The sequence below is a fragment of the Corvus cornix genome, chromosome 6 (assembly GCF_000738735.6).
Source record: "Corvus cornix cornix isolate S_Up_H32 chromosome 6, ASM73873v5, whole genome shotgun sequence".
Taxonomy (NCBI): domain Eukaryota; kingdom Metazoa; phylum Chordata; class Aves; order Passeriformes; family Corvidae; genus Corvus; species Corvus cornix.
This window is the reverse complement of record NC_046336.1, coordinates 28,292,399-28,318,378: the sequence shown is the minus strand read 5'-3', so window position 1 is coordinate 28,318,378 and position 25,980 is coordinate 28,292,399. Positions and strand designations below refer to the sequence as shown.

At 41.0% G+C, this 25,980-nt stretch overlaps 1 long non-coding RNA gene across 1 annotated transcript in view; it reads left to right on the top strand.

Annotated features, from left to right (window-relative positions):
* LOC109144761 overlaps nucleotides 1-25,207 on the top strand; it is a 228,207-nt gene extending 203,000 nt beyond the window's left edge. Inside the window, exons 2-3 of the long non-coding RNA XR_005602200.1 lie at nucleotides 8,111-8,217; nucleotides 25,124-25,207. This is a non-coding gene — a long non-coding RNA (uncharacterized LOC109144761). The remainder of the gene's footprint in view (nucleotides 1-8,110; nucleotides 8,218-25,123) is intronic.
* Nucleotides 25,208-25,980: the final 773 nt, after the last annotated feature.

Here is a 25,980-nt window from a genome sequence, read left to right as displayed (position 1 = left end):
AAGAGACACATGTGGGCCTCCTTGTGTGATAAAAAATCATCGTGGTGTTTGTCACCAGTAACATGCAGTGATTAAGGGGCTGGTTGCTCTCTCTGCTGGTCACCCTACAGCTGACTGGAAATGGGGCTGCAGAGCTGCTCCTCGTTCCTGTGCCGCCCACCCGCTTCCAGGCTGGAATAATCTCCAGAAGGACATGGCAGGGTTCAGATTAGTGAGGCAAACAGGAAGATTCTTGCCATCAAGAATCAGAATAATACCCCAGTGTAGACACCGCCTTTAAAGCAGCAAAAGCTTGTGGTGGAAATCCCCTGGAAGAGTGCTGGAAGTGGATTTAGAATAATCTCACTGAAAATTAAATAGAAGTGCTGTCTAGACACCTTGTTCTGAAATAATCTTTTATTCTGTGGACAATTTAAGTGGATTTTCTAGTCAAATTGCATTAAGCCTGAGTTTAACTGTGTGCCTGTGAACATATATATGAAATAAGATACCAAGCTGGAAAAATCGGTGTTTCAAATTGTATCCAGCAGAGGTACAGTGTAACAACCCAATGTCATAATGGCTTCAGTGACAAGCCATACTACGGCTAAGTGGAAATTTTTTTATTCCTCCTCAAAAAGTGAAGTTATTTGTAGGTTATTTTGGTGGGTGTTCTGAATGGAGTGCACAAAACTGCAGTGATGTAGCTGACAGGTAATAGGAGGGAGATATGGACTATAAAAGCAATCACATTCCCATCACAAGGTAGGTTGTAAAATCTGGATTTTTCCTTACACTGTGAATTCAAGCAGTAGCACTCTCTGGAGCAGATCAGAAGGTAGCTGTAAAATACACATTCACTATCAGGTGCTGCTTTTAATTCCTTTAATGTAAGATGTCTCTCAGCTTATCCATTCTCATTGCCCTCCAGAATTCAGCTGAAGTGTAGATAATGTGGATAGTCATGGGGTCTTTTTTTTTTGTCTGTTGATAATAATGTATTTATTAAAAGACTTACAAGAAGCCAGACCTTTCTAATTCATTGTTTCAGTAAAGGAGGTGAGCATAATAACTCCGTTTCTTATATGTGCCCTGGTGACAGTGCTGTGAATTCTCTTCTCTCTCAGCTTAATTCAAAGATAATTTTCACAACTTGATTTAGTCTTGTACCTTCTCCAGATGTGTTCATTGAGGTAATGGATGGGCAAAGAAAAAACAAATCAATGCTCACATCGCAGTACATGCTGTATTTGGCTCAGGCTAAATTATATGTAGTATTTTAAGTACATCTATCTTGCCCTGAAGAAAAATAAGTGGGAAAGACAACCCTTTTGGAGTTGAGTGATTGCATATAGCATTTTCTGCAGCTTCTTTTAAAATTCCACAGAAATTAAAGGAAAATCTACACAGAATAAAAGCGTGAAAGAGAGAGTGCAAGGAAATGAAAGACTCTCCTAAGACAAAATCTAATTAGTTCGGGGCTTATGGTTGAATGTTGGTGTGATGTGTTCAGATGGCACTCGGTACACCAAGTATAACCTGTCTGCATCAGGGATGGCAGGAGGCAGTTGTGCTGCATTGTTTGTGGGTTGATGTTGCCTGCCAAGAGCAGTCAGCGTAATAGCAAAGGCGTGGGGCATTTCTAATGTAGTAAACACCAACGAGTGTGGGTAAATGTCTCCACGGGGAAGACAGAGGCAATGCCCTGAGGGGAGGAGTGTGGGCAATGCAGGGGAGGAATGTCTGTGTGGGCAGGGGAGGATGGAGAAGAGCAAAGTGAACTCTCTGAATGAAGCACATCAGAGCAGGGTTTTATTTCGCAGAGCTCATGTTCCTTTTGCAATCACGCCGAGGCAGCTGAGCACGGTCTGAAACCTCATTCTGGTTATTATTATGTGGTTTATAAACCTGCTGATTTGGAATGCATATGGTCATTTCAAAACCATGGCTTTGGCAGAGCACTGTGACCACAGGAGGATGATCATTATTACATTTGCAGTTGTTACCATGCCAGTGTGGGACTGTATGAGACAGAAGTCCCCAGTGCAAGTCTTTTATAACCATATTGGAACAGTTAAATAAGAGCATGATTTGAACGTTCTGAGCATTACTGTTCCATCAAAATAGATGGAGAAGTTCTTCTGATCACATAAAATACATCGTGACTACAGGTTGATTTCTTCAGAATTTCATTGAGGAAAAAGGCAGCATTCCTGCAAGACAAAACATTACAGTTTAGCATTGCAAAACAAACTGCTTCAAATATCATTTAAAGTGGGATAAAAATGAAATATTTATAACAGGGAGGGGAAGAGGCAACATCAGAAGGAAAAGAAAAATGGGATGTTTGGATGAGATGCGAACATTCCCTCATCACTGCCCCTGCTCCCTTCATTGGGAAACATCTTCATATCTGACCTGACTTTAAAAGAGGTCTTGTATCTTCTAGTAAAAAAACAAAACCAAAAAAAAGCAAAACACACATTTTTATCTTTAAGAAGATGATGGTATTCCTTTCAGTGTTTTTGAAAATTATGTCACTAGTCTAATCTATGAAGACAGTTTATGGTGGTCTTTAACAGGACTACTTGCTGTGTTTGCTTCCAATCTCATCCTCACAGGGTGAAGGCAGGCGATGTAGATCAGGTCACAGCCCTGCTGCTGCAGCTGGGTATTTACCTTTCAAGGCAGCTGTCCATGGAGAGCTGGATTTCCTGGCCAGCAGGGCTTTGAATCAATATTAGGGAGGTGTCCTGCAATGGAGCAGCCAGAAGGGTGCCAGGCTTTCCCTGCTGCTGGAGCACAGGGACAGCCCCCTGCCATCCCCTGGGCTGCCCGTGCTGAGGCCAGGCCAGGCCAGGGCCAGCAGGACAAAGAGGACAGGGCACAGGGCACAGGGCACAGGGCACAGGGCACAGGGCACAGGGCACAGGGCAGCTTCCCCCAGAAGGCAGGAGCTGCACTACATCACTGAGTTCTGAGAGACATCCCCAGTGTGCAGAGTTAATCAAGTTCTGGCCTAATTAAACCACACTGCTGCTGTTACACTTTCTTCCCGTGGTGTCCAAGACAATAAGCTGCAATAAAGGAGACCTGGCAGTGTGGTTTTATGCATCTTTTAGCAGGTCAAATAGCTGTGGTATATGAGTGCTGACCATACAGAGAGACAAAAAGCTGAGATTTGTTAACTTTATCCCTCCTGCCAAGTTAAATTTGGTACCTATTTGACAGTGCTAATTAAAGCATCTTTCATTCTTTTCCATTCCCTACTAGATAAATACTTACAACCAGAACTATTGAACAGCTGAAACCTATTTAAAATTACTTCTACTTTGTCATATCCAAAATTTTGTGATGTGTAAAATACTTTAAAGTCAAACGGAAAGTCTCCCTTTTAAAGACACTAGAATGTATTTATGCTGTCAGTCTCTCTGAGATCTCTAATGATCGCCTAAACACCCTGAGCACCACTAAACTAGGCTTTATTTGTACTTCTGGCTTTGTGGAGAAATCCAGTAGTGTTCAATGACACATGTAAAATTTTCCCTCGCTGCCTTTCTCAGTGCTGTAGAAATAACTATACTAAGCTGCAAACAAGAACTATAACAACACAACATATTTAAGAAAGTGATGTAGTTTTGTACAAACATAGAACTGACAGGCAGAAATCATTAACAAATAATACTTAATTCCTTGTTTATTTCTACTGAAATTAAATTCAGAGCTTAATTTATTTTTTCTCTATTACGAGACAGTGTAAGGGTATAATGATGGCACGTTGTGTAATTTTCTTGTGAGTTTTCCATACCTGGTATTTCTTTGTAAGTTCAGAATTCATCCGGAACCCCAGCTTGGATTTCTTTTTGGGGTTTTTTTTGTTGTTTTGTTTTGTTTGTTTGGATGTTGTTGTTGTTTTTTCCAAGCAAGTTTCAGCTTGCTAAAGGAAAGGACTTGTAAACCAATTCTAATAATTCAACAGCTAATAAACTAAAGGATTAAAAGAATTTGAAATGCAACCACTTTTTAGTAGTACTGTGATCTCATGCTTTGCAAATAATCTTGTTCATGAATGGTTACTATTTACATTTACCAGTGTGACACATTCAATGCAAGGCTAGACTTTTTTATCAATTGGTGGCAGAAGAGCCCTCTGCCTGGAATTCTTTTTCAGTTTTGCACCCAAAATCATCTTGGAAAAAAATAGAAAGTGCTTTAGAAAATGGACCACATAATGGCCTTGTAATAAAGCAATTCAGGTACAATTAGTCTAAAAGCAAAAGAACAAAAATTTTATTAGCTCTTATGAGAACATAATGTGGTTCTTTGTTTTCATTCTGCCTGTGGTATGCAAAGTAAGTAATTTATTATTTCTGTGGTGCATTCTTTTTAGTAACCACTGTTACCTCTTAATTCATACATCAAACACCCAAAGATCTGCTTACTAAAATCATTCCAATTTTCCCCATAAGCTACTCTTCCCTTTTTGAGGAGAACATCAGAAAAAAAAAAACCCACACTAGAACTGAATGACCTAATTTTTTTTTATCTAAGGGTGACGAAACTTTGTATTTGTTCTTCTTAATCGCCCAAGGAGCAGTGAGCCCCTCTCACTTTTCTTACTGCTAGAAGTGCAAAGCAGAAGCAGCTGACATCACAGAGTGGCAGGAGTAATTTTTGATTGCTTCCACTTCAGGCTTCTGAGCCCTGGAGATTCTTGAGGATTTTGTCTTTCACGGTGCAGCTGCTCAATATTTGAGGACCTGAAAACTACCTACAAAGAATCTGAAACCTTGACACCTGAAAGTAGATACGTTCTGGGAAATGGGAACTCAAAATTGAAGGCTACCTAAATCAAGAGTCCCTTTTCCACAGCACAGAATTCATACAGCTGTGTTAAACCTTTTGCCTTGACAAGTCCATCTTTAATTTTTCCACAAATTTATCTCATCTGAAAGAAACACAATGCATATGTGAGAGTCTCTTGCAGGGTCACCATAACTGAAAATTATGATTTCACTGATGAAAACAGTGAAAGCTCCTCATGGGGAGGCTTCAGATTGGCTCCCCCTGAGCAGTTTGGCACCAGGGAATATCTAGAACCCCTTTATTGGCTCTGCAGTGTCCTTCTGAATTTGTGTCTCAGAAATGCTGCTCCCCATATCTCAACATTCAGCTACTCTGGAATCCAGGATCTGAAGCACACAAAGTACCCAGATGAGGGAGGGAGGGCAGGAAAAGAGATGGAATTTTGCCAATGGTCATAGAGATTCCCATTTAAAAATCCCATTTTATATTTGTTGAAACTACTGAAAGGGTATATTTTTCTAATGAAAAGGTTTTGGTTGATTAAACAGAGAATAATTGGAATATTTTTGTCCATCCAATTAGACAGAACGAGAGGCCACCAAATGTTGAGGAATCAATCTGATAATGGAAAGAATTTGCATTAAAAGGTGCCTGAGTCTCATAGAGGCAGAGAAACTGTACATGAAAGTCATGACGATTTAGCAGGTTAGCTCTAAGTATTCGTGTGACATATATAATTTAGAAAGAAACTTTTTATATCTGCTCTTAGCTAGTTTTATGATGATTTGCTAAAGAAATCTGCCATCTCTAGTTATGCTAGAGGTCCATTCATCTGCCTGCCAACTTCTCTTTGAACCTGATCAGCCTGACAGTAAGACAGACCTCAGAAAACTCTTTTACTATCAAAGTACACAAAAACACGTGCCCAAATAATTCCATACTCTACTAGAGGGAAGGCTGCAATATCAGCTCAACTGTGCTGGGAGATTCCAGAGAATCAGCTCTTGAGAAACCTGTGGAAAAGTAGCCTGTGTAGATGCTGCTAATTGTGCTAAACTTGCCTTTTTCTTGTCCAGTTTGCTATCATTGATTAGCAGAAACAAATTCATCTCAGACTTGGGTGTTTTCCTCAGAAAGGAGGAAGGTTGCTATGTGGAAGGAAAGTCTGAACCAACTGACCAAGTGCTGCAGGACCCCTCTGGTGTTTATGACATGAAGAGGTTTCCAAGGCTTGGCACGTTTGCCATGCCAGCTGTAGGCACGTTTTGGTCAGATTGGTGGCTATTCTGACAAGTCATGCCAACCTTGCAATGACACAAAGGACTGGATATGTGTTGTCAGATGCTATTTTCTGTTCTATTTTCTCCCCTCTTACCCTGGTCCCTTCTCTTGCTTCCAGGATTTTACAACATCTGAAATGACAATGTCAGAAATGACACAGAACTGCATCACGCAGGATGTTGCCACCGCAGGAAAAGATGATTGAGGCAAGCTCAGGCTGTCTGAACATCTACAAGAGCACTGTCATGTCTCATTCATTCCCTGACCACAGCTGCAGGACCAGTGATTTTTCCTAGCACTGTGCTTTATTTCTGGAGAGGAGGCTTATTTGAATGAAAATACTAATACAAGCAAATAAGTATGGGGCACGCTGAACTGAGATGGAACCATTTGGCTTTCTGACTTATTTCCTGTTCAGTAATTCAGGAGATATATATGCATTCTGTCTCTGAGTGATTTTTCTTCTGATGGGACTCACAGAAGTGTGCATTTAGAGTGGGTAGCCCTGAAAACTCAGCTTCTCACACCAGGGTGCTGATATGCTGAGACCAGACACAATGAGGTTCCTCTGCTCTCTCCTTTCCTCTGCAGAGTCTCTGGTATGGGTCAGAAAGCCAGGAATCACCTTTCTGACCATGCAGCCTGACCTTGGGCATCCCAGAGAGCTCTTGCCTTCCCACAATAGCTCATCCTTTCTCTCCCATGAGCTGTATTTGTCGCATCGTCACTTTATTCTGTAACACATTCTCTCTCTGTCCTTTATCAGCTGTGGTTGTTGTGGCCTTTCATGGGCTACAGGAAAAAGAACACAATAGACGCTGAGAGAGATGTCATGGAACTTCCACACATTCATTCCCAGCACGCTTTTGAGCAAGAACTGGGGAAAGGGCCATGATCTGTATGAAAAATGTGTATGGTGGGGGAGTATTATTGTAGCTGCCAGGTACAATAGCATTTACTCAGGGAACACTTATGAATCAAGAGGATCACTGCATGCAATCTATGAGGACACACATCTCAGGGGTGAAAGGAAAACTGCTGTTAGTGTTATCGCGTTGGTTTCCTTATCAAGAAAAGAGATAGCAAGTGTACAGTGTTGAAGGGGATGGAGGAAGTCCAGTAAATGTGGAATAATAGGTGTCTTGAAGTATTAGATCAAATCAACCTACTGGACAAGTTTTGTAGAGGTTATTTCTTATTCCTTGAGTTTGCTGCTTCTGAAAATAGTTCAAGTCCAGTATCGCACAAGGCAAGAGGCTGCTGTCATATTAAATAGCCCGAGGAAATGTGAGAATTACAAAAATAAAAATTAAATTAGAAAAAGAAAGACTAAAAAAGACAAGCTTGCATTCAGACTGGGAGTCTTTGCTTCCCTCTTGCTCTGACTGCAGAATAGCTTCAAGTGAAGTCAAGATGTTGATAAAGTTAAAGCAAGAAGGGGAGATGGAGTAATTTCATTTTCTAATTAAGTATGTCCTTCTTTGGAGGTAAAGTATGTTAAAGGAATAACAGGAAAACTAACCATGAGGTTACAGAAAAGTGTTGAAGACCACCTCATGATTCCAGCAAGCCTGGACAGTGGGTGACAAGGTCAGCAGTCTGTTGTAGGAGCTGGAACATGGGAGCACTCCTCCTGCTCTTCACTGCTCCCAAAGATACAGTCAGAGCCAGATTCTGGCCCACCATTTGTCTACCACTGCTTCCTCCATCCACCAACCTTCATCTGGTGAAGTTTCCATGGTTTCTTTGTTGAAGACTGAAGGCTGCTCTGTGGCTGGAACAAGTAATAAGAAAATGTATTTACAGTCCTGCAGAAGTTTTAGTGGGCACTTTTGCAAACAGGACTCCAGAAACACAGGAAAAGAAAATTATCTAACACTTAAAAATGGTTTAAAAAGACTTTATAAGAAGACTTGTATGAAAAATTTTAAACAACTGCTCCTTAAAAAGAAGATACTCTATAATCTGGTGGCATATGGTTTCCTATGTGCTCATACCTTTTGGTCTTCTAATCCTAATTTGTGTTCTCCCCTTGCTTTTTTAGCTAATGTCCCTATTGGCTACTGAGGGAATATTATGAGACTTCATGGCTCGTTCACAACTTCTACAGGATAAATCTACACTGAGTTGTAGCTGACTTTCCTCCAGAAAGTAAGTAATTTTCTTCTATTTCACACAGTTGCTAACTAATGTTTTTAGGGACTGGATATATTTGAAAGTTACCTCTGTCGAATTTGAATTTGAAATTGCCCAATTGCCAGAAATTTTTAGTGAGTGGACTGGAACAGACACATGTAGATCAACAGTGCAAGTCTTGGTTTAGCTGGAAACCAGAATACAAATGAAGTAAAAAAGATATCACTTCAAAGAAGGGTCATCTTGGGAACTGCTGACTGTCTTTCCCCAAGTGTTGCAAGTCAGGGCTTGCTTGTCCAAAAAAGAGAGGCAGGTTGTTAAGGAGTTTGCTTTATCTTGCTCATCACATATCTGTTCTAGTTAGGGATTAAAATAAAATATTTAAGGTACCAGGAAAACAAGATGACTTGCAGTGGCTGTGCCCCAGCAGATTTCCCCAGCCTGCTCATGTATTTTGGTGAGACAAAGTGGAGCAGTTGCTGCAGCACAGAGACTCGGTGCCAGAGGGGCTGCAGGACATGCTGCTGCCTCCCTTAAGGCTGCAGATACCTGCTGCAAGATGTGCTCATCATTTTGCTATCCCTTTCCTTAAATAATAAATGTGATCACTGTTTTTTCCTGGCCTACATGGCTAGGAGTGCTGGGCTTTCATGTGAGTTGGGGTTTTGAGCAGGCTGAGTTGGGTTCTGTTGCAGTGAGAGCTGTGTGATCACCTGCTGTGCTTATTCATGGGACCCGACATCATCCAAGACCTGGATTTTCAATAAAATCATGATACACGTTTTTTCTTCAATGAAAAAAATATATGCTTTCAGGAATAATTTTTAAAAATGCAATTTATAATTTATCTCCTTTTTGTTGCCAGTCATGTATAATTAGTTTGAAATTAATGTAACATAGTTAGTCTAACTATTAGTGAGTCACTTCCAAGAATAATTCTTGGCTTAGGGTTTGTTCCTTTTGTGAAATTCAAACAGACCAGGTAACTGCTCTCTGTCCAGCTAAACTCTTCAGAATGATCCTTCTGGTAAATCCAGGAAAATTGCTAATCACCACAGAAAATGGACTTTAAAATAGGCAGTTCTCTCTCTACAAAACAAGCATGTTTAGATATATTTGTGGTTCTTTGCTGTGGAGGTATACAAAACTTCAACTCAAATGACATGAGGCATCCAAGTAGCCAGCATTTAATCCAGCCAGGTGTGAGATGTGTAAGGCTCAGGCAGCTGCCTAGGATGGACTGTAGCTAGCTAATGGAGAGAGATGGGAATGGCCCAAGCATCCCCTGTTTCCCACAGGGGGAGATGGGCCCCTTCTGTGATACTTGTGTTCTTCACTGACTTGGAGGGAAGCCTAGAGAAACTCCCTCAGGCAGAAATCTGCCCTAGCGAGGGAAAAGGATAGTTCACATTAAGGCTTTTAACTTCTTTTCACCAGGGAAAAAAAGAAAACCCCAGGATTGTTTGTGAGTCCTGCATATGCATATTTGCAGAGAGGCACACGTGTGCCTCTGGTATGTTTGCCAGGCTCTGAACCACTTTACTATAATTGTACTTTACAGAGTGGAAGGGCTGGGCTGGTACTTGGGGTTATGGCACACTGGCACTTCTCCCAGCCTGTCGACACATACAATTGAACCTTATTTTTCATTCCTGCTCCTGCTATGAAAAATAAGCCTTAAAAACATTTATTGAAGTGCAGAGTGATGCAGCAGTGTCCACCCACATTTGCTGCCTGAGCCAGAGCCAGTGAGAGATGTGAGCTGGCCCTTCCATTTCTGTGCTTATCGTGGGGGTTATGTGATAGTGCAGGAGTCAATATTAAGTGCTGCTTTGCAAAAGAGTGGGGAGGAATCTCATCAGGAAGATTTACACACCTATCTCTGAGTGGTCCTTCATTGCCATGCAGATGGAGCTGGGTAACAGCACCTCTCCCTCTTATGAAGTCGTAAATAGCATCCCTGCATATCCCACTCATCTCACACGTAATTTTTAGGCTACAAATAGATGTAAACTCCAGATTTCTGTTTTGTTACTCTGTTAATATTATTTCTTCATCTGCTTGATATGATCAACATTTTTACTACCTTTGGTGTTAGATTTTCTTGCAGCAAAAACTTATCTTAACTGTGTTCCAAATTAAACTTTCATGCCTTTTCAGCCTGCATACATTTTTTTAGTCAAGGATGATACTGGAAATATTAAGGAGTTATTAAAAATTATGATTAATCAATTTTATTACAATAGCACTTAGAAGTCCCTGCTGAGACAGGAGACCTATTGCACTGGGCACTGTAGGGAGACATAAAAGACTGAGTTTCTGCTTCAAAGAGCTGAAAATTGAAGCAGAAAAGACATGTTTCTCTTGGCTTCAAGGGAAACAGAATAAGGGCTTTTGTGATATTCTTGAGCAAGCTGGAAGCCCCATGTTTCATTGAAGCCTTTTCTTTTTCATTCCACTGTTTCATAAAAAATATATAATGAATGAAGCTGTATTGAATTTTCAATTAAAAGGATCTCAGTCTATCTCTGCTCTATCTCCCCACAGCCTGCTCCTTTTGCTCTCTTCATTCTTCCTGTGCAGGAGCTGTTCAACAGCCCTATGTTCTCTGTTCAGCAAACCTTTTCAAACAGCTACATTTGTGTCTTCTCATCACATTTCTAATATTGAATTTTCACGTTTCAAAAGCCATTTTACTTCTCATTTTTGTTAGCTCTGTAGTTATGTGAAAATAGTCAAAACTTTCAAAGTAGTGAAGAAAAGGAGCAAGAAGGGAATGTCCTCCCCTCTGTCATTCTCCTCTCTATCAGCTCTGTTAGCAGAGGAGTTATCAAAATGCTGCATGAGAACTGCAATGGTTAAAGACTATGCTCTCTCTTACCACTAACCTTGAGTCAGTTTTTCTTCATTGTACAACAAGAGGAGAAAAAAGGAAGGGAGCAGAGCTGAAGGTTATTGCCTCTGTTGATGCAAAAGCAGAGAGAAATCTACCTTGGGAAACGAAGTAGAGATGGCAAGCTACCAAGTTCACAAAGTAAATGTTCCTTCGTGCTTGGGTTTAGCCTTATGCTTCTGAGGTTCCTGCTCTGCATCTGGTGACTTGTCCCTCTGAGTTCTCTCCCACCAGTCTCAGAAGTTGGGAAGAAGTTGAAATGAGAGGGTAAGGAGAGGCTCTGTGTGGGGGGCAGCCCCAGAGGGTGCCAGGCAAACTTTGAAGTGACTGATTAGTGCAGACAGAGACAGAACAAGTTCCAGCCAAGCGTGATGGCTGCTAAGAAGAAACGGCCTTGTTTTAACTTGATTATTGTTCCCTGATAATCTGTGAAACGAGTGGAATTCAAAGCAGCATTGGTCTGAGTGTTAATCTAATGCACAGTGGTTCCTTGCAACTTGCTCTGATCTCCAGTGCCTTTAATCTGGCAGTAAATTTTGATTTGGTTTCTTGTGATGATATACCTCCTCGTGGAGATGGACAAAGGAGAGCTGAGGGAAACTGCCCAGGCCAGTTAAGTATTGGAGGACCTGCTTGCAGCCATTGTGAAGAAAAAAAAGACAGCTTCTCAGGCTTTATAATCTATTTTCTCTTATGACTAACAGGCTGACTGTTTTAAATAGAGTAAAACAAGTGGCTAAATCACTTTCTGAACAGGAACTACTGAACAGGAACGCAGTATCTCCCATGAATTTCTGTAGACAACAACCAAGCTCCCTGCAGTCTCTCTCTGACACCAAATCCTGTTATTTAGTCTTCTGTGGAATCTGCTGAATTATATTAGCTGACTCAGAAACTCCATCAGGACTCCTGTCTGCTTCGAGGCATCTGGCTTTCTGGTGTGACCACCACCTCCCCCTCTAAGTGTGAGGTGTCGCCGTCCCAAACCAGTTGCAAGGCTCGTGATGCCCTCTCAGGTAGACTGGGTGGTCCAAACCCAGGCAGCAGGACTGGGAGCCAGCTCCTTCCCCACATTTCTTGCTGTCAACATTTTCTTGCTTCTCCTGGGGGAGGAAAGCTGCAGCCTTCCATGTGCAGCTGTGCCAGGCTCTGGCAGAACTTTGTTCTAGGAGGGGCAGCCCCAGCTTGCCCTCAGCTGGGTAGTGCTGCCCAGTGGCAGGAATGTGGCTGTGTCTCTCTTCCCTTCGATTCAGCGCGTGCTGTTAACAGCCTTGTCTTGTACTCAGCCTAGTGAAAACTTGGGATCCGTCGGGCTCGGCCACTTCAGTGCTTCTTTGGGAAATACAACCAGGCAGCCTCTTGCCAACGGCTCAACTATGGAGCCAAGTGGAGCCTCTGAAAATATTTTAGACTGTGTACATTTCTTCCCCATCCATAAATGCTAGGAAGGTAAAAAAAATTTTTAAAAATTCTTTGTAAATTGAATTATGCTGCTGTGATAATTTTGTAACCTTCTATTCTCATTCTGTACGATTTCAAAACAATGAGCAATTCTTTAATGGAAAATTAATTGGAATCTTTCAACACTTTTTAAATGCTTTCACTGTTTTTCTCTCTCCTGTATCAGGAATTTTATTTTAATTGATATTTCCCATTTCTGTTGGGTGAATTCACATCTCTTTTTCAAAAAAAAATAGAAAGGGAGTGGGAATATTACTTACTGATAATCACACCTGGGGTGAACCTGTTACTGTTATGCTTGTGGATTATTTAGGAAATAGCACAACAGCAAGGTGGACTGCTCTTAGCTACTTACTCAAATTGGCAGCAGCTGAAGCTCGCAGAGGAGTCCTTGATGCCACATGCCTGGGAAGGGGCTAGGGAGCCGTTCCTGTGCCCTGAACACCTGCTGCAGCTCTGCTCTTCTGTCCTGGGGCCACATCAAGGCCCTCCAGTTAGCTCAACTGTCAGTAATGGTGTATTGAACAGCAAGTTTCAATAAACAGGGTAGTTCAACAGATGTCTGGATTAAACCTGAAGCAAAGGTGAAAGCAGGAGGTGTCTTTCAGGAAGAAAGGACAATGAGCATAATAGGAGGAGTGGATTATTTTGTTCATTCCTTTGATGCCTTAGAGTGTCTGTGTTCTGCTGTTTCCAGGTTCTTGGTGCATGCCTCCAGTTAAATTTTCATGGTACTTCTCTCCCCACTTAGCCCTGCTGTGTTGCCCTGCCCTGTAGCACCAGGCATCAAAACTTAATAACAGAACAAACACAACAATCACTTTAAACTAACGCTGCCCCTCTTTGTGAGTCACATCCTGGGCTGCTGACAAAGATGATCTTGGAAGTAAATTTAAATGCATATTTACTTAAAATGTCTATGTGTGTATCTAAGTAAGTAATTTCAATGCTCTTTTTCTGTGCACTCAGTTCTCCTCTTAGGAGAAAAAACTCCTCGTTCAGTGAGGACATGAATAAAAGGAAGAGGGAAGAGGCACAAACATGAATTCTTGAAGAAGAGCTTTATACACATAATATGCATCTTTAAGCTCAGCTTCCTGCATTTTCGGAAGGTTTGCATCAGCCTCATGTTTAACATTGCCGTAATTTACAACTGCAATTTGTAATATTATCCTACTTCAAAAGCCAAGTGCCTTGCGGATGAGTTAAATCAAGATTGTGCTATTATTGTTTGGTGAAATATTTATAATTAGTTGGTGTTGTGACTTAAGAAAATAGCAAGACAATGCTAGTGGTTTTTTTCTCTCTTCACACAAATGCTGGGAGAATGAGTGTGAATGGCAGAATTGGCAAAATATTGAGCTTGTAAATGAACACAGTAATGAAATTAACAGGTAAGTTGATCACAGTATGAAGTCATACCGATCATTCACTTGGCATGTGTGGATTTAGTACTAATTATTTATGATACTTTATACTGTGGTAATGAATGTTCTTTGGTATGCTTTGGAAAGCTAATGAAGTTCTACTGCCAGATTCTGACACCTTTATTTTTAATTATCTATCAGTTGTCGTGTGCACGGCCTCCATGATTTAAGGAGTACCATGTCTCTCAACATGGAAAAGAGGAACAGCTTTGGCTGTTCAAAAAATTGGACAAATATGTGACATAGGACAGTCTGGTTCAAAAAAAGGGTTTGCACTGATGTTCTATGAAAGTAAGAAATAAATCTATTTTGATTCAGAAGTCTTGCTGGAAGAGTTAATCAAAAAGAGCTCCAGCAGAGGACACAGAAGCATTTAGAAGAGGCACAATGAATTTTGACTGCCTTTGAATCTATTTATCAAAGCCATAGCTGTTCCCATTTCAACGGAGGTGGAACAATAATAAATATCGAACAAAGCAACTCAATCTGTATTCAGAGCATTTCAATACATGGAAAGTTAACTGTAAAAAGAAAGCAGGCTTGCAGAGTCAGACCTATTGACTCCTGCTACTTCTATTCCTCATTGAAAATGAGTGGTGAATGGCGCACAGAGATCTGCAAGATATTTACATTATTGCCATTAACATATAACAAGAATCTCATTCAGTAATGTGACTTTATTATTTAACAGAATCAATAATCTTTTACATCATAGGAACCTACTTCAGCTGTAAACCTTGTCACTTTCTTTCATTTTAAGTGACTAACTTTACATGCCAAATTTCAGGCTCAGTAGGGCCGTGTTATTTGCCTACCTGCCACTTATCCCTCTAGGATGGACTTTTTGCCTTGAACACTGTACGACTAGGAACTGCTTCTTCTGTGGAGGATGGGCAGCAGGAAGACTCCAGTTTCAAGTGGTGAGTTCTGGCTGCCACAGCTGCCATCCCCTGCGAGCAGGCAAGTGTGGCACCAGTGACTCTGCAGTCCTCATTCACAATCTTTTTAAGACCATAGTGTCTGCACACCCCTCCCTCTCTTGGATTTTTCTCCCACTGTCACTATAGTAGATACTTAAAGAAAATCACTGGAGAGAGTTCCACCTGGCTCAGGCCAGGCACAGCTGAGGCTGATGCCTGCCAGGCACTCAGCAGAGGTTATCCTAAAGAACGCTCCTTCAGAGGCGGCCTGGGGCCTGCATAATTTCTATTTCAACCACAGATCCAAAGCAGGTCCTTGATGACACAAGGGGAAAACAAATGAACAAAACCTGGGTATTGGGTCATTATAAAATGCAGTTGAACACCTAAAGGACATCATCAGATCGCTGACAAAAATAACTAATGTTCAGTTCATTGCTGCTGCTGTCTGGACAAAAAAACCAAACCACGACAGCTCTCGCCCCACCTCTCCGAAAAAAGCCCAAACCAAAAATTCACTACCCCTCTCAAGACAGCTTAATCCAAAATTGTAGTGTATATGTCTTCTGGCCAGATCTAAAGTGCTCTGAGACCAGTGGCAGAAACCTCATTGCCTTCAATGCTTCCTCTGGCTTTTGGGTCAAGTCAGCCAGTCTAAATGAGTCTTTTATCTCCATGATTAGTGCCTTTCAGCAGATGATAAAAATTCAGTCTCTCTCTTTTGTCTTGAAATTTCCAAGGCTTACGGGTTTTGTCTGATTTCACCTGAGTATTCAGCAAACAGCCTGGCACATCACTGTTTGCTTTTGGTGATTTGATCTGTCCTTCGGGCAGCCATTCAGGCGTTTTTCATTTCAGATGTCCTCATTCACAGTGTGCTGCAACACTTCCTCAAAGCTGGTTCAGACCCTGGGAGCAAAACAAAGCAGTGGATTTTAATTTTGAGTTGCAGCTGCTGTTGTCAAAGTTCAGTGCATTAAGCATGGATTTCATTTTCATTGCTCTCTCACAACACCAGGAACTACATTAACTACAAAACACATGTGCTTAAAGTAAGTAAAGTAATGGGGAAATATATTGTTCTCGTTATTTGAAACGTCGCACAAGATCTTGGGGTTATTTCAGCAGCACAATGAAACCAAGCTGCAGTTTCCACAGAGGCATAGTTAGGGATGCTTAAAGTGAATAGATGAAATGTTCTTTTGTTTTCTTTTGCTGTTGCTTCACAGCAACACAGCAACCAACTGCCTCCATGCTGTAGTTATGAAGTTATGGAGCCTTTTTCTAGCTGCCTTGAGTTTTGTGGGAGTTCAAGGGAGAGGATTGGATGATCCCCATGCCTTGTTTGCAGCAATATCCCCTCTATTCAAATTGACCAGCTTTGTAGCATCTTTGACCCATGTATTTTCTCAGCTCAAAATCCATTACACGGCAACTAATTACCATGTTAAACTGTAACTTGAATAAAATGGAAATGGGAAATGGAATGGGTTGGAGAAGAGCCCACAGTCTTGGCAAAGGATGGCCTGGACATCAAATGTACAAATGTGAAGGTGTAAGTTCCCCAGCTGGCTTAGCCAGAAAGAAAAGGTGGTGCTGCACACCCCTGTGAGGCTGTCATGAGTAAAGGTGTCCAGGCTGTAATCTCAGTCTCTGCTCACTTCCCCAAATGCTTCTGTTCCCCCTGGTAACATTTTTCATCTTTCCTACTCTACTTTTGGAGGGTTTTTCTCACCCTTTTCATTCCCTAGCTGTGTCATTGAATAGGTGAGACAATGCCTGAGACAGCCTCAGTGCCTGGCTGGCAGAAAGGAGGAGGGAAGATTGGTGTTGCTATGGGGCAATGCAAAGGTTACTTCAATCCCTTTAGTATCATTTTGGCTGCAAAAGTGTTGCAGGGGAAAGCTGCAATAATCCTATTATTTCTTCTATTTTTTTTCAACCCTTGACTTTAAAAAATAAGTTCTCTAGAAAGAAAAACAGAACACATTACAGAACAATAACGTAAAGTGTTGTAAAGCTCATCCTGTGTGTCTGATTGCTCTATTCCACATTCTCAGTTAATCTCTTTCTGTGGCCATCTCTGCCACTAAGGTTGTAATACAAATCAAGAGTTGTTCACCTCCACCCATCTCCAGGCACCATATTTAAGAGATTAACATTATGGAAACCAGTTTCAAGTTTAAAGTGTCATCCTGAGCATTTCAGCCCTGGAATCTCATGCAATTACTTATCTAAATCTTGTTAGTGGTGGATTCCTTTGTTGCCAAAAAAAACCACAAAACCAAACACTATTTGAACTGATGACTACAAATGATGAAATTCATATTATCATATTACCAAGCACAGATATGTAATAAAATGATAGTTCTTTTTGTGTCTTGTTAAAGAGGATTTTAAGGCACCAAAACAGTTCCCAATATGCAGATGTTCATGATAAAAAGAGAAAACATTTTTGTTCTTGTCACCCTTATAGGAAGTCTCAGTCCAAAAGGCAAGGAATGAATACAGAAGGCAGAACCACGCAGGTGGAACTGTGGCACTCACAAGTTCTTCCACCATTTCTGAACTAAATTTTCAACCTAGGCTGCCTCTGCAAGAAGTTTCCTTGGTTGTGGTAGAGCCTTCACCACCATGCCCTGTGCAGCTCATGCTTAGGACTTAGGTACAGAATGCTGTCAATCAGGCAATGTAAACTGGCTTGAAGGATCACTCACAAATCAATTAACTCAATGATAAGTTAAATAAGAAATAAAGGTTGGCCAAATATTAAACAGCCCTGTGTTCCCTCTCACTGACTTCTTATCTCCACTTGTCGACCTGGTTGCATGAAGTACAAAAACCATCCTTCAGGTTTCAGGGAACCAAAGAGTTTCTTCCTTGTAGAAGGTTTTGAAGACCCTTGCCCATGGGGCTGGGTTCTTGACATTTCCATGGACATCTCTTCCAAATATGAAGGTTTGTTCTCTCTGTAACAGTTTGAAAACTTTGTTTTGTTTTGTTTTGTTTTGTAAGCCTCCATTTTCGTATCTTTGTTGAGCTTTTTTTTTTTTTTTTTTGAAACACTTCAGAAGCACCATAAACCAAAAAGCACTTTAAGGCCATAACTGACTATGAACTAAAACCTCCCTTCTGCAGTGTATGGATGTCCCATGAGCTGACTGCAAGACAGCTTTCAATGAATAATCTCATCATCCTTCGCTAGCTTTTACATCCTTTTCCAGAGATGGAATTCTGAATGCTATTAGTCTGTTCCTGGGATTTCCTTTAATTCTGTCTGTGTGCATCCGGTGGGAGTCTGTCAGTGTGCAGAAGTTTCTCATTCTCCTGCCACCTATTACAGACAATCCCAACTGGAAACTCATTTGGGTGACTTGAAACTGCAGAGATGTGAGGAGAAACTGAGACATGTCCCATATTTGCTGTGAACTGGTCTTCCTGAAGTGCAGATGCACAATTAGAAAAAGATATACAGGCTTAACATCCTGCTTTGCTGAGTTACAGAGCACAGACAGACACATATGAAATATGAAGGATGTCTCTTTGCCAGCTTCTGAATAAACTATTAGTTACTCATCTGAATGATTGGTTTGATGCAGTTTTGGATTAGTGTCTCATGACATGTTAGGTCAAAACTGAAAGTCTGATGCCCCAAAGTACTCATGTTTTCAATGCAGCCCAAGGCAGAAGTTTATAGACTTTTCAAACCTGAAATTTGGTGCCTTGGGAGGTTTGTTTTATACAGACAGGCTTTGGAAGCCCGAATTCACAAATAATGAGATACCCAGGAAATGCCAGGGAATTAAACTATTCCAGAGGAGGTTTTCCATAGAATTAATAGCAGAAAATCACATTTGTGGTATGATGCCATTGTCTCAACTAGAATCCCTCAGCGTGAGACAGATGATGCATGGAGAGAGTTGGGAACTGCATAATGCATGAGTTGAGAAAGAATAGTTTTTACTTAAATGTAAGGTTGAGAAAAACTGCACAAAATTTAAGAAAGAATGAAACAAGCCAAAGCTGTTTTTTAAGGCTTTACCTTTTTAGATATTTCCTAACCAAATTAATACACGAGCACAAGTAAACACAGTGTAACATGAAGCCAGTGTGCATTATGAAGCCTGGCAAAAATGATGGCAATTCATCACTTCATGCTTCATGGCATTTCCCAGCTCACTGCTGTAGAGGGATTCCTTGTGGAACAGGGGCATATGATACCCCTGGGAAGATTGGACAACCCAGGGTTGCTGAGGAAAAACCCCTGAACTGGCCCCTGGCTGCAGGCAAGCCTGGAAAGCACCTGGCTGCAGGCAGCCCTGAAAGTCCTTGGCAAAGCAATACACTGGTCGTCTCCCCTGCGGATTAGGGGCTGTCTAGAGGGACTAGGGTGTGAATCTTTGCAAAAGTAGATATGAGCTTGTGTAGGTAAACAATAAAGGGAGAACGATGCTCAAATCATATGGGTCGTTACTCTGGCCAGCACTCCAGCACTCAGGCCCCCCTCAAAACACTGACATTTCACATCACTGATAGAAACTGCTGTGCTCTCTGCCTGGAATATCTAGAACACTGTCCTCATAGATGAGAGAGGGCTTTTGATTCAGCTGCACATGTAACATGAGCATGCAGAGTCAACTTGTGCCTACCAAGTAGCATTTATATGTCATGGAAAGATAATCCAGGCCATACAATGAAGTATAAGCATTGCTTTTGTTTGGTTAGGTTTTTTTCCCCTTTTTCCCCTTGGTTTTTTTTATTTAGAGTCATCATTGTATTCTTGAATCTTTCCTTTTCACTGTGGTAAATAACATCACCAGTAACAAGTTGAATGTGCAGCTGTTGCCATAAATGGGTCACTATATTGCTACTAGGAAAATATGACAGACTTAAAAGCTGAGGGTGGAGAAACACAAAATAAAACATCAGATGATTCCAAAGGCTTTTACAATGTTGGCCACTCTTTCAAACACCATATGTTCAATATCATCTGTACCCACAAAAAATTCTGGTATTTCAAAAGCTGTCTGCAAGCTTTGCAGCACAGATGCTGTACTTTCCCTTGGTATTGCCATGGAAATGGATAAGTTCGAAGGCAGAGTAGCAGCTCAAAATCTCAGCAAACTTGGATAGTCTTTTCTCTTTCCCAGTCAAGACTGGGATTAGTTATCCTACTGCTGCACCTGTAGCAAAGGAAACCTTAGATGGAGACCAAAAGGATGTATCTCCTTGACAAGGACAAAGATAGACCTGATCATATTGGCCATAAAATCTCAAAAACCTCATGAGTTAATCATATAACTATCATGAAATATTTAACTTGCAGTCCACTGAGCTTATTCATTATCCCAGAAATAGTCAGACAAAGAGGTTACTATTCATGTGTTTGAATTTTGGGACAGTCCTGTACTGTTATAATTTATTTTCACCTGATAAGTCAGAGCTGCACAATGATGACAAGTAGATAGCAGCAACCTTGGTAACACGATTTGTAAAAGCACATCTTCCCATAATAATGGTGTGCATGCATGTGTGAAGAAAGAAACTTTGGGGTTAAGAGAAGATGTCAGGGAGTTAATGAACACTTTTCCAACTCACGTAAAAGGACAGTAACTCTAGACATGGATGATAAAGAGGTTTCCACGGCAATAAGTAAAGTTATCCCCCTCTTACACTTCCATCACCTGAACTCTGCAAAACTGCAAGTGGCACAGGAGGTTTATATGGTAATATATGTGAGAAAAACCCTGACTGAGCAGTCTGCCCTGAGTGGAGCCATAAATGCTCTGTTGCTGTGTAGTCTGCCATAATAATTCAACATTTTTTTCTTTACAGTTATGACTTCCTTTAGCAATGCAATAATTTTTTATTCCATCATAAATGCAGTTTTGATAAGGCAGAATACTGAAAGTGTATTCATATTTACTCTATATCTTACAAGCTTTATTGGAATTATTTTGGTTTTAGATTTGTCCCTTGCTCATGTATCCCAGAGCTTTCTTTATAGCACCAAACTTAGAATTGAATTTTTACTTGGGTTTCTTCCTGTTTTATGCCACTCACCATAATCATCAAAACTGAGCCTGAATGCCTATGGATTCCCCCACCCCATCCCATATGGCTCAAAATGCCTTAAAAATGAGTAGAATCTTTATGAGTCCTTAACAACTGGGAAGACAGAAAACAAAGAGGAAATATTTAGCCTGTGGTCACAGAATGAATGACAGAGTTTGGAATAAAACTCTAATTTTTCAAACCAGTGAGAAGACTTAATGAGTTCAGGGCTGTGTTGTGCAGACACAACCATCGTGCTGGAGCTGGCATGGGCACTTCTGGTTGGATCACAGACACTGTAACTCATCTCCCATGCCTTGCCCACTTGTAGGAGTTTTACAGAAATTGCTTATACTGGGATTAATATTTACAGAGCTGGTTACAGAATAGGCAAGCATTAAAATATGCCAGGTAAAATAGAGGGATAAATATGGAGGTGAAAAGGAAAGAAAATTAAATGATTAGGAGAAGGTTATTTTTTGGAAAGAAATTCAGATGTTTTATTTACATTTTTTATTGTTAGACTGTTAGTTATTGTGTCACAGTGAGTCTTGGCCAGCATAGGTGTCTATACATACTTCATGCCTAGAACTCAGAGCACCAGTGCCCCTCTCTGTGCAGGATAACGACTTAAGATCTGCCAATGTTTGGCTTCATGCATTAATTTTCTTACCAAAAATGGGCTGTCTGGAAGAGGATGTTCAATCTCACTTGAGATATTACCTTTGGGAAAGCAGAAAAGAAAAAGGGTGGCCCAGCTGAGTCAGATCTGATAGGGACATGGAAGAAAATAATGGAGGGTGTCTTTATTCAGGGCTTCCTCACAAAGGCATCTATTAAAAACTAACAGTAATAATAACGAAAAAAGAGAGGGAGACTGGCCCAGAACAAGAGAGAGCAATGGAAGAGGAAATAGTCCAGTGCTTTGCACTTGAATCCTGCTGTGGTCTGGACTCATAAGAAGTATATCCTTGGTCATTAACTTTTATGAAGTGCTGATTTCCCTTTTGGCTTCCACCCATCCATCAGCCCTGCAGCAAGGGCTGCCTTTCTCTCTCAGCTGAGCCAAGCAATTGCTCAGTGTGATCCTCCAGTACAACATTTTCTCGCTACCAACCTCTCCCCACCACCTAATAGCCCTGAGACAGCCGTGCTCTGTCTGACTGAACGGCTGCTAATGGCCCAACTGTTCTTAGGAAGACATTGAGGGTTTTTGTGCCAAGAGTTTAAATGTTGCTGTTATGTTTAGTACTCACCGGGTACTTGGTGCAGTGGAAAGCCAGCACAACCAGCTGGGTGCTCTCAAAGACATCTTTCTTTCCCTTCCTTGTGTATGTAGCTTCTCTACTCGCTATGAATCACCTGAGGCTTGTGTCTACAGCACTCTGAAACGTGCAAGTCTGGGCTGGTGGAGCTCTCCAGGGCCATTTAGTGTTGGTTTTCAGAAAAAAAACCAGTTCTGAGATGAGAAAACTTTGACCATCCCATGTAAGTTGTTTTCTGCTTTTTACAGAAGAGCACAGGTGGGTCTGAAGCCTGAGTTGCAGTAGTATAAACCACAATTTCCTTCATAACCTCACCATTATTCCACAACTCACACCATTTAAAGTATCAGACTGAAAAAGGTTCATGCTGTGTGCTTTGTAAATATTCAGGGAAAGAAAAGGATATACCTGTAAACAGTATTCTATATAGAAGGGGTTCTGACACTCCTCCTAAATGCCTAAGGAATGGGGAAACAAAATTACCTGTTGATAGTAGTCAAGGGATTCTCTTAAAAAAAAACCAACCCAACCCAAAAAAACCCAAAAAAACCCAAAAAAAACCAAACTAAAACTAGAATCCCCAGAAAATGTCAGTCATCTGATGACTGGAGGAAATGTGGATCCATGCCTGGGACCTTGTTATCACAAACTGGCCATGCAAGGGAGTATCCAAGGAAGGCAGAAATTCCTAGAAGGGAAGTCTGGGGTGGTTCAAAGTACCTGTATATCCTTAAATGACTCTTTAAAAGTCACCAGATCTTTTATTGTCTTTGTTTTTGTCACACCAGGAGTTTTAAAATCACACTTGTGTGGCAACCAGAATGATAATGGGCAGAAGCATAACGGGAGTTGAAAATAAGGCAGCCATTCTTAATGGCCAGAGTGTACAGAAGTGCTGCTAATATTCAGCAACTAAAAAGGGAACTTTGAACAATTTTCTCTCAGGAAAACAGTCAGTGGTTTTTCATCAAACGTTGTAAAGAAACATGGATTAAAAAATAGGTTAAGAAAATAGAGAGATAGCTTTATAAAAAGGCATTTTTATTTAAGTGTCTGCTCTAGAACAAACTGAGAGAAACAAGAGAAGGATATGTTTTTATACTATGGAAATCAAATTAAACCCATGGAAGAGATCAGGTTTTTAAAGATCTAAATACATGTCATCTCCCATACATTTTTCTCTCAAAAAAACCCAAAGAAAACACTTTAATTAGGTATTCTTTTTCAGATTCTCTTTCTTAAATAAGAAAGTCTCCCTTTTTAGACAGAACTAGTTTTTGCATCTTAGTGATAAATTGGCTTCTGTAGCCTGAATTCTAAATCTCTTCACTGAAAATCCAGACTTGTTTTGGGGTTTATGGATTCAAGAAATAAGTAAAGAAAAAAAGTAGTGCATTAAGACTTCAATAAACTAAATACTTTTTCCAGCAATACCTTTTGCAATACTTAAGACATAAGATGAGACAATTTATACTCATTGTGCACCATTTGAGTGTGTCATTTCTGGGTCACTTCACTGCTAGATGTCACTGGACGTGACCATCACATCACCCTCACTTTTCCCCTTTAACAGTGCCATGGCTCTGCCTCTGTGTTTGTACACAGTAGCACAGTGTCTGAAATGCAGCAGTAAACATGACTTTCTTTCTGAGCAGGTATTTCTCCAGGCTGTACCAGACTGATTCTTAGAGAGGAAATAATTAATCTCATGTTTCTACTGAAGACCTCAGTGGCCCCATGTGTAAAGGGGGGTTCTTCTCTCACCCACTTGGTCAAGAAACTCAGCACCTCTTTTTTTTCCCTCTTGGCAGCACTGTTCTCACAAAAAGGATAAACTTCCCAGACACTCGCTGTCAGGGAGCACCAACCATACAAGTCCTTCTCTGAGAAACCTGGCAATAGATTGCTGGAACAGAGAAGGAAGTCAGTGATGCTAATAATCCTCCTGCAGCAGGGAGAAGCTGATATTTTAATAAGCATTGCCTTTTAATATGAACTTTTTCTCTCTCATGTTAGGAGGATTGTTTATATATAACAAGGGAAAAAATCCAATTCCCATGTCTCAAAAAAAAAAAAAAATTCCTCCTGTGGGTCATCGGAGCTGAAAATAAACCAAGCTGGCTGCCTCTGGGGATTTGTTGAACTTCAAGTGCCCATGACTCATTCCATGATTACAAAAAGCAGAGTAACTTTCAAATTTGCTACATGAGAGACTGAAACAAGGTCTTCCATGCAGTTGCATGCTGGAGAGAGGGAAAATGGAGAGACCATATCAACTCTAGTATAAAATGTGGCTCTGTTTTACTTCCCTAGCAGGCGGTGCCCACTGGAGCCAGTGGAAAAAGGTTTTTTAAAAAATCCTATCTGATTTAAAGAGGGGAAATCTAAAAGTAGCTGTGCATGCACTTTACAAGGCTCACCATCAGAAAGCAAGTGAACTCTTTGTGCATTGAGTGTAGCGGATGTGGAAACAAAGATGCTGTTAAGAAGAGCTTTTCTGAATCCATAAGGAAAGAGCAAAATGTATGGCAAGACTCTTTCATCCTCATCCTGTTGAGGGTGGAAAAGAAAGATCATTTGCTTCAAGGAGAGTGCAGATTGAATAATACTCTGGGAGCATTTCCAAATGTAATGGTAAAAAGTTCTCAGAAACAAGGAGTGCTCTAAACATCACACCTTTCCTGAGTCAGTCACTGAAGAGTTAATGCTGCTTCTCTCCTCCCAAGGTGTGTAATTAGAATAAAAGGTTGCAGCTGTGCCCTGGATAAGCCCTTTTTAGCTACCTCCAGTCCTATATGAAATGTAAATTGTGTCTTTCTGGGTTGGAGCTGTGCTTGGTTAGTGCTTGTCACAGCTCTTCTTCCTTAGGGGTTACACAAATATCTTTCTGATTTGTTGCAGTCAGTGAAACCTGGATCTCTGCTCCTGACTGAAGACTTGTTGGGATGATGGTCTTCAGCTGCTTGGAAGCTGCAGGTGAACTCTGTAAGTACCTCCCAACTATTCATAACTCTGCAAGTCGTAGGTGGGACACTGCAACATTTCATTTACACCCCAGATACTGGAAATTTGGACCACATCTACAAGAGAGTGAGAGAGGTGAGAGAGTGTTGCAGCTTGAAAAGAGGATAAATCAGGGAATAAGATTAATGTGTTTGTCTGTGGGGCAGCCTGTATTCTTCAACAGGTGGAGGTGTCTGATAACCAAGGCCTTCAGCTCCTTTTGTGAGTATATCTGTAGTTGCTTACACATGAGGTGGTCCCTGTACAAACTTCTAAGTCTCAAAATCAATGCCCTGGTAAAAAGGATAATGTAGATTAAGGCTGCTTACTTCCAGTCCTTGTTCCACCAGTCTTCTTTCATTGCAGCAGGAGGCACCTTACTGAGAAAGCTGGGAGTTAAGTGAAAAAAAAAGTGAAAGTCTCAGACTTGAAGAAAAAGAATGGCTTATTATTTTATACACTTTTAATGCATTTTTGTCTTTCTGGGAGAATCATGAAGATTCATTACTCAAGAATCAGTTCTTAAGGGAATTAATAAGTAATTAGTAGCATGATGCCCATCTGTTTCTGTATTTTATGCCTGCATGCCTCAGTGCCAATCCCTGCAGTGGTGTCCTACAATCCACAGCAGTGAATTTGGGGTCGCTGGCCCTGGAGGAGCTGCGTAGGGTCAGTGAGGGAAGGTGCTGATAACGTCCCTGGCCTGGTCAGGCGTGGGAGCTCGTGGGTGGCAGCAGTTCAAGAACTGGCTTTGT